Below are 17,618 nucleotides of genomic sequence, written 5' to 3' on the forward strand. Positions count from 1 at the left end.
CATTTTGCCTTCTTGCCTTTTTCCTTTTGTCCTACTTTATCTTAAAGGGACATTCTGAGTGAGCAAATGGATTTTATCATTGGTGCAAAGATATGTGGAACTAAAAGAGGGAGCCTTTAAATACACTTACTTGCCAGTTGTACTAGATCTGGGCCCCCAGAGAAAGGAGGGGAGGAAAGCAGGTAGTGATGAGGGGGGTGCTGGGTGTAATTAGAGGAGGGGAGAATAAGATCTGTGAATACAAAGATCACGTGTTTTCCCCAGAGCAGGACGTTGCTGATTGTAATTAAAGCATACTTGCAGTCAGGGAGAAGATTACAAGTTACAGTTTAAAAAAAAATTTTAACTGATACTGTGGAAGAATAAAAGAAAGCGGGATGAGTAAATTGGGGAGGAATGTAAATAAAGCTTGCACTGGGAAACAAGGGCAAGAAACCAAGAGGTAAGAAGGCAAGTAATGAAACCGGAAGGCAAGAAAAGGAAGTTAGGATCAGATAGAGCCCCCACTTGTTATTCAGCTGTTCCTTATGCTACACATCTTCTGGTTTTGAGGTCAGGTTTCTATTCACATTCAAACAGAAATCTGATTGGGATCCCAGAGGCCAAAAGGTGTGAGGACCCGTGAGGGGCATAAGAAGAAGGGAAGAACTGTCAGCTTGTTAAGGTGGGGTGTATGCTATTCAGGGAACGTGAATGATGGGATGGCAGGTTAAAGTCTTTCTTAAACTCCTCTGAAAAATTTCAGAGATTCCTGAAGGCAAGAGCTCCCCTCTGTGAGAAACAGTGAGAAAAGAATTACTGCATTTGAAGGAAACTCATCAAGTAAAAGTGAGTGATTCAGAATGAGATTTAGAGTAAAAGCCATTTCAAATTCTTGAAAAGAATATAATATAAAAAGAAGAGACACTAACCATATTATCAGGAGAGAAAATTATTTTTGGATTTTAAGAAATCGATTCTAAATGACAGAAAAAAAGATTTTACTATACTACTAAGTTGATTCCTGCCACTTAAGAACTAAAAAAACACAGGTGTAAATTAGTCGTCAACTTGCTATCTATCTTCTCTCTATGTCTAGTGCATACAAATTATATGCATTCATACGTATACATATATACACACACACACTCATACAAAATATATTCACACACATACTGCACACACATAAAGAGATACATTTGTGTGTATTATTTTATGGGAAAACAACAGCTATAAATATTTTGAGGACAGGTATTCTGCCTTATTCGTCTTATAACAATTACGACTCTTAAGCATAGTAGAACTCACATATTTGTAATATCAATAAACATTATTGCAATTAGAAATACTAAAAGATATCAAAAGATACCAGCTCTAACATATCAGAGATAGTTAAATGCTGTGAAGCACAGAGAAGCATGAAATAAAAGTGTATCAAAAATACTTTCACATATATCTTACGTTTTATTAAGGATACTAAAGAAATATATATATAAAATCCTTTGGAATTGAAAAGAGTCTTATATCTTGTATTTTGCAGTGGTAAAGACTCAAATAACTTGCTCTAAGAGAGATGAATTTTGTAATGAAGCTCATTTTAAAAATTAAGTTTCCGAGTGAAAAGGTCAATGATTCTCCTTTGTCCCATAGTCCCAGCCCTTTAATATTTGAGGAATCATTTTATTTTCTGTAAGTTGGAAGATAAAGAGTCAGAATATGATGTCTGATCTAAGTATGGAAATCTAAGATCATCTTAAAATGCATTGAAAAGACTTGTCTAGGTTGGAATACTGTGGTTGCTTTTCTTAGATAATTTTGTGTTTCAAAAATTCCCTTTTATGTTGCATTTTTTGAGATACTTTTTCTGATGCAGTTTGTTGAATACACTCTCTATTCTTATTATTTTTTGTAGGCATTAAAGCAGAGCATGGCTGAGAGCTTTAAATGAAAGAATAGATCACATGGCGTTAGGTGGGGATGATTTTTTCCTGCAGTAGAAGTTTTCACTAGCTTAGTGAACACCTTTCCTTTCTTTCAAATAAATCTTAATAAATGGAAAAAAACATGCCTTCATCCACATTTAGAGGCAGCACCGACATGAAAACATAGGAGTATCAAGCTTGAACCTTTACCTTGGTGAAGTTAAGCATCCCATGATCTCTTAAGCAATATATAGGTACTGCACTAAATGATAAATCCCAAGCATGTTACATGGATTTTGAATGAGTACAATGTAAAATGTAAAGTATCAGATGTGAAATACTCTGAGAAATTGAAAACACTGATTTTGTATAGATTGAAGCCGAATACTTATTCATCCACATTTACCAAGCACTTAAAACGTGTCAGGTGTTTTGGCAAGAACTGAGGATTCAAAGATCTATAATAAAAATTTGCTATCTCAGGACGTATGCTGATAAATGGGGGATGGGTAAAAGAATTAACAATCCCTGACAGTGTGATGCTAACTTATGAAACATTTACCTGCACTGGATTGTTCTAAGTGCCTTTTATACATTACCTCAATTAATTCTTGCAACTTTATGAAGAAAATACAGATGCACAATCCCTTCTCTATAGTTCTGAACTCCAAAAAGTCCCAGACAGCTCTGGACAGTGGATGTTTTTATTTTTTTAATTCATTTAACAGCAAAATTTGATCTGATGCCATGTTATTTCTCATCTTTATTTATCCAGTTTGGTATGAATAGTCACACTTTTACCACAGAAATATTTGTTTCATTACCAAGTACTGCCCCAGATCCTCCTGGAGATTTTACTCCTATACTATTATTAGGTCCATTTAACAGAGGAGAAAACTGATGTAAAGAGATTAAATAATTTATGTAAGGAGAGACCTTCAAGATGGCGGAGGAGTAAGACGTGGAGATCACCTTCCTCCTCACAAATACATCAGAAATACATCTACATGTGGAACAACTCCTACAGAGCACCTATGGAACGCTGGCAGAAGACCTCAGACCTCCCAAAAGGCAAGAAACTCCCCATGTACCTGGGTAGGGCAAAAGAAAAAAGAAAAAACAGAGACAAAAGAATAGGGACGGGACCTGCACCTCTGGGAGGGAGCTGTGAAGGAGGAAAAGTTTCCACACACTAGGAAGCCCCTTCACTGGCGGAGACAAGGGGGTGGGTGGTGGGGGGAAGCTTCAGAGCCATGGAGGAAAGCGCAGCAACAGGGGTGTGGAGGGCAAAGCAGAGAGATTCCCGCACAGAGGATCAGTGCTGACCAGCACTCACCAGCCCGAGAGGCTTGTCTGCTCACCCGCCGGGGTGGGCAGGGGCTGGGAGCTGAGGCTCGGGCTTTGGAGGTCAGATTGCAGGGAGAGGACTGGGGTTGGCTGTGAGAACACAGCCTGAAAGGGGCTAGTGTGCCACAGCTATCTGGAAGGGAGTCCGGGAAAATGTCTGGAGCTGCCTAAGAGGCAAGAGACCATTGTTTTGGGGTGCGCAAGGAGAGGGGATTCAGAGCACCACTTAAACGAGCTCCAGAGATGGGCGTGGGACACGGCTATCAGCACTAACACCAGAGACGGGCATGAGACGCTAAGGCTGCTGCTGCAGCCACCAAGAAGCCTGTGTGCAAGCACAGGTCACTATCCACACCTCCCCTCCTGCAAGCCTCTGCAGCCACCACTGCCAGGGTCCATGATCCAGGGACAACTTCCCCTGGAGAATATACAGTGCGCTGCAGGCTGTTGCAATGACATGCCAGCCTCTGCCACCGCAGGCTCGCCCTGCATCCGTACCCCTCCCTTCCCCCGGCCTGAGTGAGCCAGAGCCCCCGAATCAGCTTCTCCTTTAACCCCGTCCTGTCTGGGTGGGAACAGATGCCCTCAGGCGACCTACATGCAGAGGCGGGGCCAAATCCAAAGCTGAACCCCAGGAGCTGTGAGAACAAAGAAGAGAAAGGGAAATCTCTCCCAGCAGCCTCAAGAGCAGTGGATTAAATCTCCACAATCAACTTGATCTACCCTGCGTCTGTGGAATACCTGAATAGATAACAATACATCCAAAAATTAAGGTGGTGGACTTTGGGAGCAACTGTAGACTTGGGGTTTGCTTTCTGCATCTAATCTGTTTGTGGTTTTATGTTTATCTTAGTTTAGTATTTAGAGTTTATTATCACTGGTAGTTTGTTTATTGATTTGGTTGCTCTCTTCCATTTTTTTTAGTATATATAGATATATATATATTTTCCCTTTTTCTCTTTTTGTGAGTGTGTATGTGTATGCTTCTTTGTGTGATTTTGTCTGTATAGCTTTGCTTTCACCATTTGTCCTAGGGTTTTGTCTGTCCTTTTTTTTTTTTTTTTTAGTGTAATTTTTAATGCTTATTATCATTGGTGGATTTGGTTTTTGGGTTGGTTGCTCTTTTCTTTCTTTCCTTTTTTTATTATTTAAATTTTTTTCCGTTTTTAATATTTTTTTAAATTTTTATTTTAATAACTTTATTTTGTTTTCTTTCTTTCTTTCTTTCTTTCTTTCTTTCTTTCTTTCTTTCTTTCTTTCTTTCTTTCTTTTTGCCTCCCTTTTCTTCTGAGCTGTGTGGCTGACAGGGTCTTGGTGCTCCGGCCAGGTGTCAGGTCTGTGCCTCTTAAGGTGGGAGAGCCGAGTTCAGGACATTGGTCCACCAGAGACCTCCTGGCTCCATGTAATATCAAACAGCTAAAGCTCTCCCAGAGATTTCCATCTCAATGTTAAGACCCAGTTTCACTCAATGACCAACAAGCTACAGTGCTGGTACACCCTATGCCAAACAACTAGCAAGACAGGAACACAACACCACCCATTAGGAGAGAGGCTGCCTAAGATAATAATAAGGTCACAGACACCCCAAAACACACCACCGGATGCGGTCCAGCCCACCAGAAAGACAAGATCCAGCCTCATCCACCAGAACACAGGCACCAATCCCCTCCACCAGGAAGCCTACACAACCCACTGTACCAAACTTAGCCACTGGGGGCAGACACCAAAAACAAAGGGAACTACGAGCCTGCAGCCTGTGAAAAGAAGACCACAAACACAGTAAGTGAAGCAAAATGAGAAGACAGAGAAACACACAGCATATGAAGGAGCAAGGTAAAAACCCACCAGAACAAACAAATGAAGAGGAAATAGGCAGTCTACCTGAAAAATAATTCAGAGCAATGATAGTAAAGATGATCCAAAATCTTGGAAATAGAATGGAGAAAATAAAAGAAACAATTAACAAGGACGTAGAAGAACTAAAGAGCAAACAAACAATGATGAACAACACAATAAATGAAATTACAAATTCTCTAGAAGTAATCAATAGCAGAATAACTGAGGCAGAAGAACGGGTAAGTGACCTGGAAGATAAAAGAGTGGAAATAACTACTGCAGAGCAGAATAAAGAAAAAAGAATGAAAAGAATAGAGGACAGTCTTAGAGACCTCTGGGAAAACATTAAACGCTCCAACATTTGAATTATAGGGGTCCCAGAAGAAGAAGAGAAAAAGAAATGGACTGAGAAAATATTTGAAGAGATTATAGTTGAAAACTTCAACTAGTCAGTCAAGTCCAGGAAGCACAGAGAGTCCCCAAACGGGATAAATCCAAGGAGAAACATGCCAAGACACATACTAATCAAACTATCAAAAATTAAATACAGAGAAAAAATATTAAAAGCAGCACGGGTAAAACAACAAATAACATAAAAGGGAATCCCCATAAGGTTAACAGGTGATCTTTCAGCAGAAATCTTGCAAGCCAGAAGGGAGAGGCAGGACATATTTAAAGTGATGAAAGAGAAAAACCTACAACCAAAATTACTCTACCAGCAAGGATCTCATTCAGATTCGACGGAGAAATTAAAACCTTTACAGACAAAAAAATGCTAAAAGAATTCAGCACCACCAAACCAGCTTTACAACAAATGCTAAAGGAACTTATCGAGGCAGGAAACACAAGAGAAGAAAAGACCTACAATAACAAACCCAAAACAATTAAGAAAATCATAATAGGAACATACATATTGATAACTACCTTAAACGTAAATAGATTAAAAGCTCCAACCAAAAGACATAGACTGGCTGAATGGATACAAAAACAAGAGCCATATATATGCTGTCTACAAGAGACCCACTTCAGACCTAGGGACACATACAGACTGAAAGTGAGGGGATGGAAAAAGATATTCCATGCAAATGGAAATCAAAAGAAAGCTGGAGTAGCAATTCTCATAGCAGACAAAATAGACTTTAAAATAAAGAATGTTACAAGAGACAAAGAAGGACACTACATAGTGATCAAGGGATCAATCCAAGAAGAAGATATTACAATTGTAGATATTTATGCACCCAGCATAGGAGCACCTCAATACGTAAGGAAAATGCTAACATCCATATAAGGGGAAATCAACAGTAACACAATCATAGTAGGGGACTTTAACACCCCACTTTCACCAATGGACAGATCATCCAAACTGAAAATAAATAAGGAAACACAAGCTTTAAATGATACATTAAACAAGATGGACTTAATTGATATTTATAGAACATTCCATCCAAAAACAACCAAATACACTTTCTTCTCAGGTGCTCATGGAACATTCTCCAGTATGGATTGTATATTGGGTCACAAATCAAGCCTTGGTAAATAAAAATTGTATCAAGTATCTTTTCAGACCACAAGGCTATGAGACTATATATCAATTATAGGAAAAAATCTGTAAAAAATACAAACACATGGAGGCTAAACAATACACTAGTAAATAACCAACAGATCACTGAAGAAATCAAAGGGGAAATCAAAAAGTACTTAGAAACAAATGACAGTGAAAACACAACAACCCAAAACCTACAGGATGCAGCAAAAGCAGTTATAAGAGGGAAGCTTAAAGCAATACAATCCTACCTCAAGAAAAAAGACATATCTCAAATAAACAACCTAACCTTACATGTAAAGCAATTTGAGAAAGAAGAACAAAAAAACCCCAAAGTTAGCAGAAGGAAAGATCATAAAGATCAGATCCAAAATAAATGAAGAAAACAATAGCAAAGATCAAAAAAACTAAAAGCTGGTTCTTTAAGTAGATAAACAAAATTGATAAACCATTAGCCAGACTCATCAAGAAAAAAAGGGAGAAGGCTCAAATCAATAGAATTAGAAATGTAAAAGGAGAAGTAACAACTGACACTGCAGAAATACAAAGGATAATGAGAGATTACTACAAGCAACTATATGCCAATAAAATGGACAACCTGTAAGAAATGGACAAATTCTTAGAAAAGCACAAACTTCCGAGACTGAACCAGGAAGAAATAGAAAATATAAACAGACGAATCACAAGCACTGAAATCGAGACTGTAATTTAAAATCTTCCAACAACCAAAGCCCACCACCAGATGGCTTCACAGGCTAATTCTATCAAACATTTAGAGAAGAGGTAACACCTATCCATCTCAAACTCTTCCAAAATATAGCAGAGGGAGGAACACTCCCGAACTCATTCTACGAGACAACCATCACCCTGATACCAAAACCAGACAAAGATGTCACAAAGAAAGAAAATTACAGGCCAATATCACTGATAAACATAGATGCAAAAATCCTCAACAAAATACTAGAAAACAGAATCCAACAACACATTAAAAGGATCATACACCACGATCAAGTGTGGTTTATCCCAGGAATGCAAGGATTCTTCAATATAAGCAAATCAATCAAGGTGATAAACCATATTAACAAATTGAAGGAGAAAAACCATATGATCATCTCAGTAGATGCAGAAAAAGCTTTTGACAAAATTCAACACCCATTTATGATAAAAACCCTCCAGACAGTAGGCATAGAGAGAACTTATCTTAATATAACAAAGGCCATATATGACAAACCCGCAGCCAACATCATTCTCAATGGTGAAAAACTGAAACCATTTCTCTAAGATCAGGAACAAGACATGGTTGTCCACTCTCACCAGTATTATTCAACATAGTTTTGGAAGTTTTAGCCACAGAAATCTGAGCAGAATTAGAAATAAAACGAATCCGAATCGGAAAAGAAATAAAGATGTCACTGTTGGGAGATGAGATGATACTATACATAGAGAATCCTAAAGATGCTTCCAGAAAACTACGAGAGCTAATCACGGAATTTGGTAAGGTAGCAGGACACAAAATTAATGCACAGAAATCTTTTGCATTCCTATACACTAATGTTGAAAAATCGGAAAGAGAAATTAAGGAAACACTGCTAGTTACCACTGCAACAAAAAGAATAAAATACCTAGGAATAAACCTACATAAGGAGTCAAAAGACCTGTATGCAGAAAACTATAAGACACTCATGAAAGAAATTAAAGATGTTACAAACAGATAGAGAGATATGCCATGTTCTTGGATTGGAAGAATCAACATTGTGAAAATGACTCTACTACCCAAAGCAATCTACAGATTCAATGCAATCCCTATCAAACCACCACTGGCATTTTTCACAGAACTAGAACAAAAAATTTCACAATTTGTATGGAAACACAAAAGATCCCGAATAGCCAAAGCAATCTTGAGAAAGGAAAACAGAGCTTTAGGAATCAGGCTCCCGGACTGGTACTGGCACAAAAACAGATATATAGATCAATGGAACAAGATAGAAAGCCCAGAGATAAACCCACGCACATATGGTCACTTTATTTTTGATAAAGAAGGCAAGAATATACAATGGAGAAAACACAGCCTCTTCAATAAATGGTGTTGGGAGAACTGGACAGCTACATGTAAAAGAATGAAATTAGAACACTCCCTAACACCATACACAAAAATAAACTCAAAATAGATTAAAGACCTAAATGTAAGGCCAGACACTATAAAACTTAGAGGAAAACATAGGCAGAACACTCTATGACATAAATCACAGCAAGATCCTTTTTAACCCACCTCCTAGAGAAATGGAAATAAAAATAAACGAATGGGACCTAATGAAACTTAAAAGCTTTTGCACAGCAAAGGAAACCATAAACAAGATGAAAATACAACTCTCAGAATGGGAGAAAATATTTGCAAATGAAGCAGCTGACAAAGGATTAATCTCCAAAATTACAAGCAACTCATGGAACTCAATATGAAAAAAACAAACAACCCAATCCAAAAATAGGCAGAAGACCTTAGTAGACATTTCTCCAGAGAAGATATACAGATTACCAACAAACACGTGAAAGGATACTCAACATCACTAATCATTAGAGAAATGCAAATCAAAACTACAATGAGGTATCATCTCACACCAGTCAGAATGGCCATCATTGAAAAATCTACAAACAATAAATGCTGGAGAGGGTGTGGAGAAAAGGGAACCCTCTTGCATTGTTGGTGGGAATGTAAATTGATACAGCCACTACGGAGAACAGTATGGAGTTTCCTTAAAAAACTAAAAATAGAACTACCATATGACCCAGCAATCCCACTACTGAGCCTATACCCTGAGAAAACCATAATTCAGGAAGAGTCATGTACCACAATGTTCATTGCAGCTCTATTTACAATAGTCAGGACATGGAAGCAACCTAAGTGTCCATCAACAGATGAATGGATAAAGAAGATGTGGCACATATATACAATGGAATATTACTCAGCCATAAAAAGAAATGTAATTGAGTTATTTGTAGTGAGGTGGATTGAGCTAGAGTCTGTCATACAGAGTGAAGTAAGTCAGAAAGAGAAATACAAATACCATATGCTAACACATATATATGGAATCTGAAAAAAAAAAAAGTTCTGAAGAACCTAGAGGCAGGACAGGAATAAAGATGCAGACGTAGAGAATGGACTTGAGGACACGGGGAGGGGGAAGGGTAAGCTGGGATGAAGTGAGAGAGTGGCATGGACATATATACACTACTGAATGTAAAATAGCTAGTGGGAATCAGCCACATAGCACAGGGAGATCAGCTCGGTATTTTGTGACCACCTAGAGGGGTGGGATAAGGAGGGTGGGAGGGAGATGCAAGAGGGAGGAGATATGGGGATAATTGTGTATGTGTAGCGGATTCACTTTGTTATAAAGCAGAAACAAACACAACATTGTAAAGCAATTATACCCTAATAAAGATGTTTAAAAAATAGTAATTAATGTAAGATTTGACAGCTAGCAAAAGGCAGAGCTGGGATCTGAACTGAGGTACGCTGACTCCAAAGTCCTTACTCTTAATACTACTATTGTGGCTTTTAAATGCTGTGATGGGATTAAGCACAAGGCTCCATGGGTCCTAAGGGGCTCAGCTAAATTAGACTGATGGAGTTTTAAGGAAGGTTTTCTGAAGAAGGAATCATTGTTTGATCTGAGTGGGAGGTGAGTAGGAGAGGTAGACAAAGAAAGTGGGGAAGGGCCTTTGGGGCAAAAAGCAAGGATGCATGTGTGAAATATATAGGGATTGGCTGGCATGATCCTTGGCCTTTAGTGGAATCTCAATTAATGTCATCATTAATAAATAGATGCCATGGGGGAGTTATAAATGATGCAGTATGGTGAGAGCAAAATGTCATAATGAAACTCTTAATGAGTAGTCAGTGCCTTGATGGCTAGTTAAAATAATGGGATGTCACTAGAAAAATTGAGAAGAAGAGAATGAGGGAGAGATAGATAGTATCAGTTTTTATTAGAAAAGTCATTCTGGTAATGCTTTGGAAACGTACAAAACTGGGGGCAGCGTTGTCATAATGAGACTAGTGCAATAATCCAAAGGAGATATTTCATGCCCAAATATGGGCAGCTGCAGAGCAGTGGGTATGGTGATGGGAGATAGGGATGAGAATTGCCAAGGAAGTAGAATCCGGATGAATTGGTCCCTGGATGCAGTGAGTGGGAGGAAGTGCAGAGAGGTCTGTGGTGACTCCCAGATTCCTGGTTTGGGAGGAAGAAAGGCTTATTGGTACACGTAGCTACAGATTCATCTGTGGGTGGGAAACCTGAGGATATTCTTTCCCGATGACCTGGTGGTTTTCTGTGAAGTTGTTGGGAGGTTATGTGCCAAGAGTGAGGGAATGAGGATGGGGCAGGCATTTTAAGAGAACGCAGCAAAGCTGCTGAGGGGAATGCAAGAGAAAGCAGAGATGTACAGAATTGTCACTACAAGATACATACCTTGAATAGTTGGCATTAGTAAATCTCTGAATGTTTTGCATGTTAGAGACGTACTTTATGGTGATTGATTCACTCATTAACAAATACTCACTGGAGATCAATTTTGTGCCAGTCATTTTGTTGGATGTTGGGGGCGATTGATGAGTTAGACCCAAGGCTTTAGCATCTAGATGGTTATCTGACAGATTTGGGGTGGGGAATTTTTGCTTGGTTTGCTTGTCACCATCAGTAGAGTAAATTCAATTTCCTAATATGATCTTTGCTTTTATATTTTAACTTCTTAATTCTATTTTCTTCTTTTCCATAAAAAAACAAATCAAACCAAACTAAGACAAGAACAAGAATAACAGAATCCCTAAAGAAGCCCTCATTTCTATTTATCTCACCACCATCTTCCCAGTCACCCAGATTTGAAACCTGAGCTATTTTTAATACCTTTCTTTCTTTTGACTCAAAAATGGATTCACTGTGGGGTGCATTAGTTCTGTGTCTAAATCTGCCCCTCTTTCTCCATCACTGTGGTCCATTCTATTGCAGGCTCTCTTTTCAACACAGTTTCCTTCCACAAAACATAGGAACTGGGCTGTATAAAATGAGTAAGACATGATTGCTGCCTTAAAGGGATTTGAATCTTATGATTTGGGGGGCTAGCTTCTCAGCTATTCTTCCTGTGTCCTTGTAGTACTTCCTTATGCTGTACAGGTACATTACCCAACACAGTGCTGGGCAGATAATAAGCACTCAGTTTCTGTCTATTTGCTTTCTTCCATTTCCACGTCCCCTCCTCTTCCCCTTCCTCTTCCTTATCCCTTTGTTTCGCCTCTCAGTGTTGCACAGACTCTTTTCTCAACTCTCAGTAATAATCTAAGTCTAATTCCAAAGGAGAAGAGTAAAAGGAAGAAAGAAGGATTAAGGAGATAGAGGGAGGCTGGCTTGCTAACATGGGACTCCTACTTTGTCAAGGAAAGTTAGCCTCTCCTCATCTGCATATTACAGTTAATTTCCCTAAAAATCAACTTTAATTTTCTCATTCCACCTTTTATGGTACAGGGGGAAGTGGCTATTTATTGCCCACCAGGTAAAATCACACTGTATTCCTGACCTGTTCACGCTGTTCCTTACTCTCCCCTGTCAGTCATCACCTATGCCAGCTCAACCGCTGAACAGCCCGACCATAACCCATGCTTTTGTCTTTTGCACTCATGCTCTCTTCATATGGAATATTCGTTCTCATCTTTACCCTTTTCCTGTTAAAACCCTTCCTATCTTTTAAGACTCACTTTTTTGGCCTATTTGTTATATGACACTTTCCCAGGATTATGGGAATCCCACTCAGTCGATCTTCATCTCTTCCTCTTTAGGCCTTTTGAAATCTTTGTTTATAGGTTGTAGTTTTTTCAAACATTGAAGGCTCTTGGCCTTGTCACTTCCTAGCTGTGTGATGTTGGGCAAGGTGTGTCCTTGCTCTGGGAAAGCTCTCTATTCCTATTTGTAAAATAAGAGTAATAATAGTACCGACCTGAAAAGGTTTTTGTGAAGGCTGAAGGGGATAATGCATATAAAACACTTAGTGCAGTTCTTTAGAGCATGTAGTAAGCACTTAAAAATTAGCTATTGTCATTATTACTATTATTTTCTCTCTTACAGCACTAAACAATGGCTGCAGTATATCACAGTTATTGTCTATTCACATCACTGATCCTGTAGTAGTTCAAAAGTTTCTTGAGGTCACAAATCCCATTTTGATGCATCTTTGCCTCTTCTGGAGCACTAGAATCACACAGCAGAAGTTTCATAAATGTGTGTTGGAAGAACAAATGAAAACTATCTGACTGATGGTTAAAAGTATTTTGTTGCCCTACAGTGTGTTCAGACAAAGCTTATTTCCTGAAACACCAAACAGGACAAAACAAGATTCTGCCATAAAAATAGAATTTGAATTACTTTGTGAAATTACTGTAAGGGTAGAGAGGAAATTTGAGTGTGCTTTGGTTGTTAAGATTCTTGATCAAATAGGGATTAGGCAAGGAGGCTGAACGTACAGTGAAAAGACTGGAAGAAAATAAACCAAGCATGTCGGAGGAAGGAAATCTGAACAAATTCCTAGTTGCTGAACAAACTGAAGAATAACAAGAAGTCAGTATTGAATTGGTGTGGTCAATGAACAGGAAAGTTGAATAGTGAACAAGAAATGCTTGGGTGTTAAAAATGAGTTTAAGTGGGTTTGCTGCTGTTGTAGGCATTGAGCAAGTTTAAAGTACAATTTCTTATAGTTACTTGAATAGTGTTAAAAGTAAAAGTAGATTTCTGTTAAAATGACATTGTACTAAATAGATTTTTCTCTGTAATATAAAGTGAGTAAATAAGGTAACCATAAGAAACAAAATGAATAGCTTTGGGTAAGCATGATAGAGGTTTCTTTTTCCTTAATATAACCATTGAAAGTTATTACAGTGGCATTTTGGAAACCAGAAAAATGTCCAAAATGTATTTGATTTCAGAAAAGATTATGAAGAGAGCAAATTCTGTGAGACATTTAGGTTTTGCAAATTGAAATAGAGGACATCATCTAGCCAATAACGACAAAATGAATTTTCCCACTGAAATAGATAATAAGATGAGAAGGTAACTAATAGTTGTTGAGTGTCTGTGATTTGCCAGGGCGCTTACATTCATCATTGAAGTTTATTCTTTGTAACAGTTCTCTAACATAGGTCTTAATTTTCTCATTTTAAACTTAGAAAGATCGGCTAACTTTCACACGGCCACTGAGAACTTAGGATAAAATAGCATCTCAAACCAAGCCTGTCTGGAAAGCATATGTATCACACTGCTTCCTTGCTATTGCTTATTAAAATAGTACATAATTTTCTCATATTTCTACTTTGTCTTCATATTTACTTAGGATCCTAGTACAGAACAGTTGATGGAGGACATTTTAAGCTAATGAATTGTAACAGTCATCCTTACGAAGCAGTAATCATTAGGACAAATGTTTTGATTTCAGGGATGCGTCTTGCTGGTGGCAGTGAGCACAATATTGGTGTTCACATACCAGACCACTAAATATCTGTGGAGGGGAAGGAAGGAGGGATAAGAAGGAAGGAAGGAATTCCAGTTCTTTCCAATAAACCCCCAAACTATCTAGAAATTGTTGAGTTGTAATAGAGAACAATCTTTATTTTCAGTTTGTACTCACTTTGAAAAGACCTGCCATAGAATAATTATCTTGTGAATGTACTAAGGAACTGTGGTTAAGTCCAAAGAGTTGTTTCATTTGAGAAATAGAGATGGCATATATTATCTGGGGACTCACCATTGTCATCATTCTTTTCAGAGTAAATTAAGAGGTCTCATTTGCAGACCCATGGGCTGTCTTGTTCTGAAGCTCTTCACAGGCCAGTACACATAACTACACACTGACTTTGGTGGGGACACATATGAGTGAAACTCATGGATGAACTGCTGCAAACCTCATTGATATCTTAAGGCAAGCAATCTGGTCTCTGGAAATATAAGAGGAAAATAACCAAGCACCTCTTCACTTTTGAGATAAACCACCCATCTAAGCATCCAGTTTGGTGGTGTTATCAATAAACTAGGATTATTACACTTCCATGGGCTTCCTTGCTCCAAGACTTATTCAGTCTTAAGCCTGAGGGAGCTTGTTCCCAGGTTAAGACCTGAGGTAGATTGTCACTAGGTTTAGAGCCATATCCTGCTAAATTCTAAGAGAGAATTTGCTCACTGTAAATTTATATTCCAGGAAACACATGGGTCAGGGAAAGTGAAACAGTTTTCTTTGTGGAACTTACCCCTTACCCCTGATAGCTGCTGTTTTCCCAACATTTCTAGATTTGGAAAGGAAAGTAGAAGATGCAGCATAGACAATATAATTCTTGTAACTGGAGAAATCTATCAGAGGAAAAGAAAGATTCTCTGAGGGTATTGGGCCAGCTATGAAGCTATATTACATTCTGTTACCAGAAGGTGGAATTTGCTGTGTAAAACTGTCAGCCCAAGGATCTAGTATATTGCTGGGGGATATAAAACAGAATTCTCGAGAAGCAGTGGACAGTGTTACTAGGGCCTGACCACTGGTATCAGAGGAGAGGACTCTTGGACATTGGAGTTATCTGGTTGCCAAACTACATTACGGTTGAGTTTCCAGAGATTTTTAAGCTGGGAGAATTAGTGCTGGAGTCCAAGTTCTGTGAGCTGGTTACTTTGTTTTTCAGGTGTTTGTACTTGACCATATTGATATCTTCCTTTTCTTTTGAAAATGTCTCTCAACTGTGTGAAAATGTAGATTTTAGTATGAACAGAAAGTACCTCAGTGCTTTGCCCTAGGAGTTCTATAATTTTTAATAAGGCTCCTATAGGGTTAAAAAAATACTAGAAAATACAATAAAGAGATGATAACTTCCTAATTGTGAAACATTAGAAGACTTGTAATGTGTAAACATTCAAAACCTCTGGATAATTACAAAAAAGAACACTAGGATAAAAAAATAGATCAGGGAAAACCTACGCATTAAATGTCAGGAGGCCCTATTGCATAGCAATCAATAACCTAGTTTTTGGAGTCAGATGTTGTGATTCACAGCTCTACCACCTACCAGCTGTGTGATCTCAGGCGAGATACTCAGCTTCTATAAGCCAAGTTTAATTTTCTGAAAAATAATAAGGTTTCCTAATTAATATGAGGATTAAATGAGATAGTGTATATTACAAAGTATGTGGTATGCAAGCACTGAAATAGAACTAGGATTATTACAAGTCATTCAGGTTCAGTCAAATTTGTAAGAGGCTCAAGATTCCAAAAACAAAAGAAGCAAAGTATGTAAATGCTGTTTCAGCTTGGAACCTGCCTTTTCCCCACACATGCATAAAAAATATCCATGCCAAATGCTCTGCTCTCCATGAAGTTATTCTTGCATTCCCACCTGACCCAACTAGAAATGACTTCCTCCTTTGATCTCTATGACCTTTTAAAACAGAGATTTCTTCCTTGCTTCAGCATTTCTCATAATGAAGCCATGCACTAAAGGCAACTGTTTTTGTCTTATCTCCCCAACTAAACTATAAGCTTTGTGAGGATAGCTACTATTTATAATCATACTTTTAATCCCGAAAAGATCCTAAAACACAATAGACATTGAAGAAAATTGTATTTAATTGAATTGACATGTAGATATATTTAAATTACTTCTCACTCCTATTTTCTGTAGTATTTGCCTTTTGTATCATAGTGAAATTCTTGAATAGAACATGTGCTCTGTGTTTTGCATGTCTGTGCTGAAATCATAGTGAGAAAAGCTATATGAATTTTAGAATGGCCGTCTTGTCTCTAGATAGTACATTCATTCTGGAAACAGCTCAATATGAATACCAATTTTAAAATCCAATTTGAATCCAACTCTGTGTCATTCTGACTGATGATCTGTTGGGTGTTGAGTCTTAAAATGATTTTAGATACATTAACTTATACAGGTTAGGAGTTAATCAGTGAAACTGAAGTATTATTGTTATATGTAACATCTGCATTTAGATAAATCCAAATGTGTATATTATTACTTTATTTTCATAGAGGAATTGTACTATACTGACCCTTGTCACTGGTATGAAATCAGTTTGACATAGTATGTAAAGATGCAGAGCATACAAAATATGGCACTCAGGACAAATCTTTGCTACCTATCACTGTAACATTATCTATTCTGTATATAAGGTACTGTAATAATTGACACCCATACTACTTTTGGTTAGAACTGTTGAGGGGTGATGTTTTCTTTCTATAATGTTTTTCCTTTTTTTCCATTTTATTTAAATTTAAAATTCATAGGTACAAAAGTGATTAAATTTTGATTAAAATTATTATGTGCTAATATTTTTAAAAAAAAGAAAAAGAAAGGGGTGCATTCGGTTTCAATCCCAGCTATTGTTTGGACTGTCATGTCACATGAACAATGACATTTTATCTGAGGATATGAAGATAGCATTGGATCTTATGGATTGGATATTCTGAACATCAGATCTGTTGTGTCTGCTTTTCAATATATGTGAAATAAAACTTAGAAGTTATTCACAATTATATCCTGACATGCTCTTCTCAGACACTGGAATGTAATATGGATTTAAATTCTGTCTTAATATTTCCCTCCTTATTTTATTTAATTTTATGTATTATATGTTAAAAATGTTGAAGGAAGTATTAAAAATGGATAGGCTGACTGGTGGGTTGGTGGTTGAGTCCTTAGGGGAATGTCAGTCAGGGAAACAGTACGAAGTTGACATTTGACCAAAAGTGGATATGGAGCAGCAATAATTAACTATTTATTGAGATGACCTTATAGAATATTTGCTCCTTGCTTCATTCACATTCTCTTTTTTAAAGGGCTGTCAAATTAAAGTTAATTCTTCTGTGAGATTACACAGTACAGGCTTTTTAAAAGGCTTTTCTTAAGATCACAGTTTAGTTGATAATTGTGAGTATAACCAACTTTATTTTAAGTAGTT

General features: G+C 37.6%; 1 protein-coding gene across 1 annotated transcript in view; it reads left to right on the forward strand.

Moving 5' to 3' along the window:
• Positions 1-17,618, forward strand: part of NELL2 (neural EGFL like 2) — a 381,815-nt gene that overhangs the window by 249,957 nt on the left and 114,240 nt on the right. The gene's annotated exons all lie outside the window — the stretch shown is intronic.

This window comes from Balaenoptera acutorostrata, chromosome 11 (genome assembly GCF_949987535.1).
Source record: "Balaenoptera acutorostrata chromosome 11, mBalAcu1.1, whole genome shotgun sequence".
In the NCBI taxonomy this organism is placed as follows: domain Eukaryota; kingdom Metazoa; phylum Chordata; class Mammalia; order Artiodactyla; family Balaenopteridae; genus Balaenoptera; species Balaenoptera acutorostrata.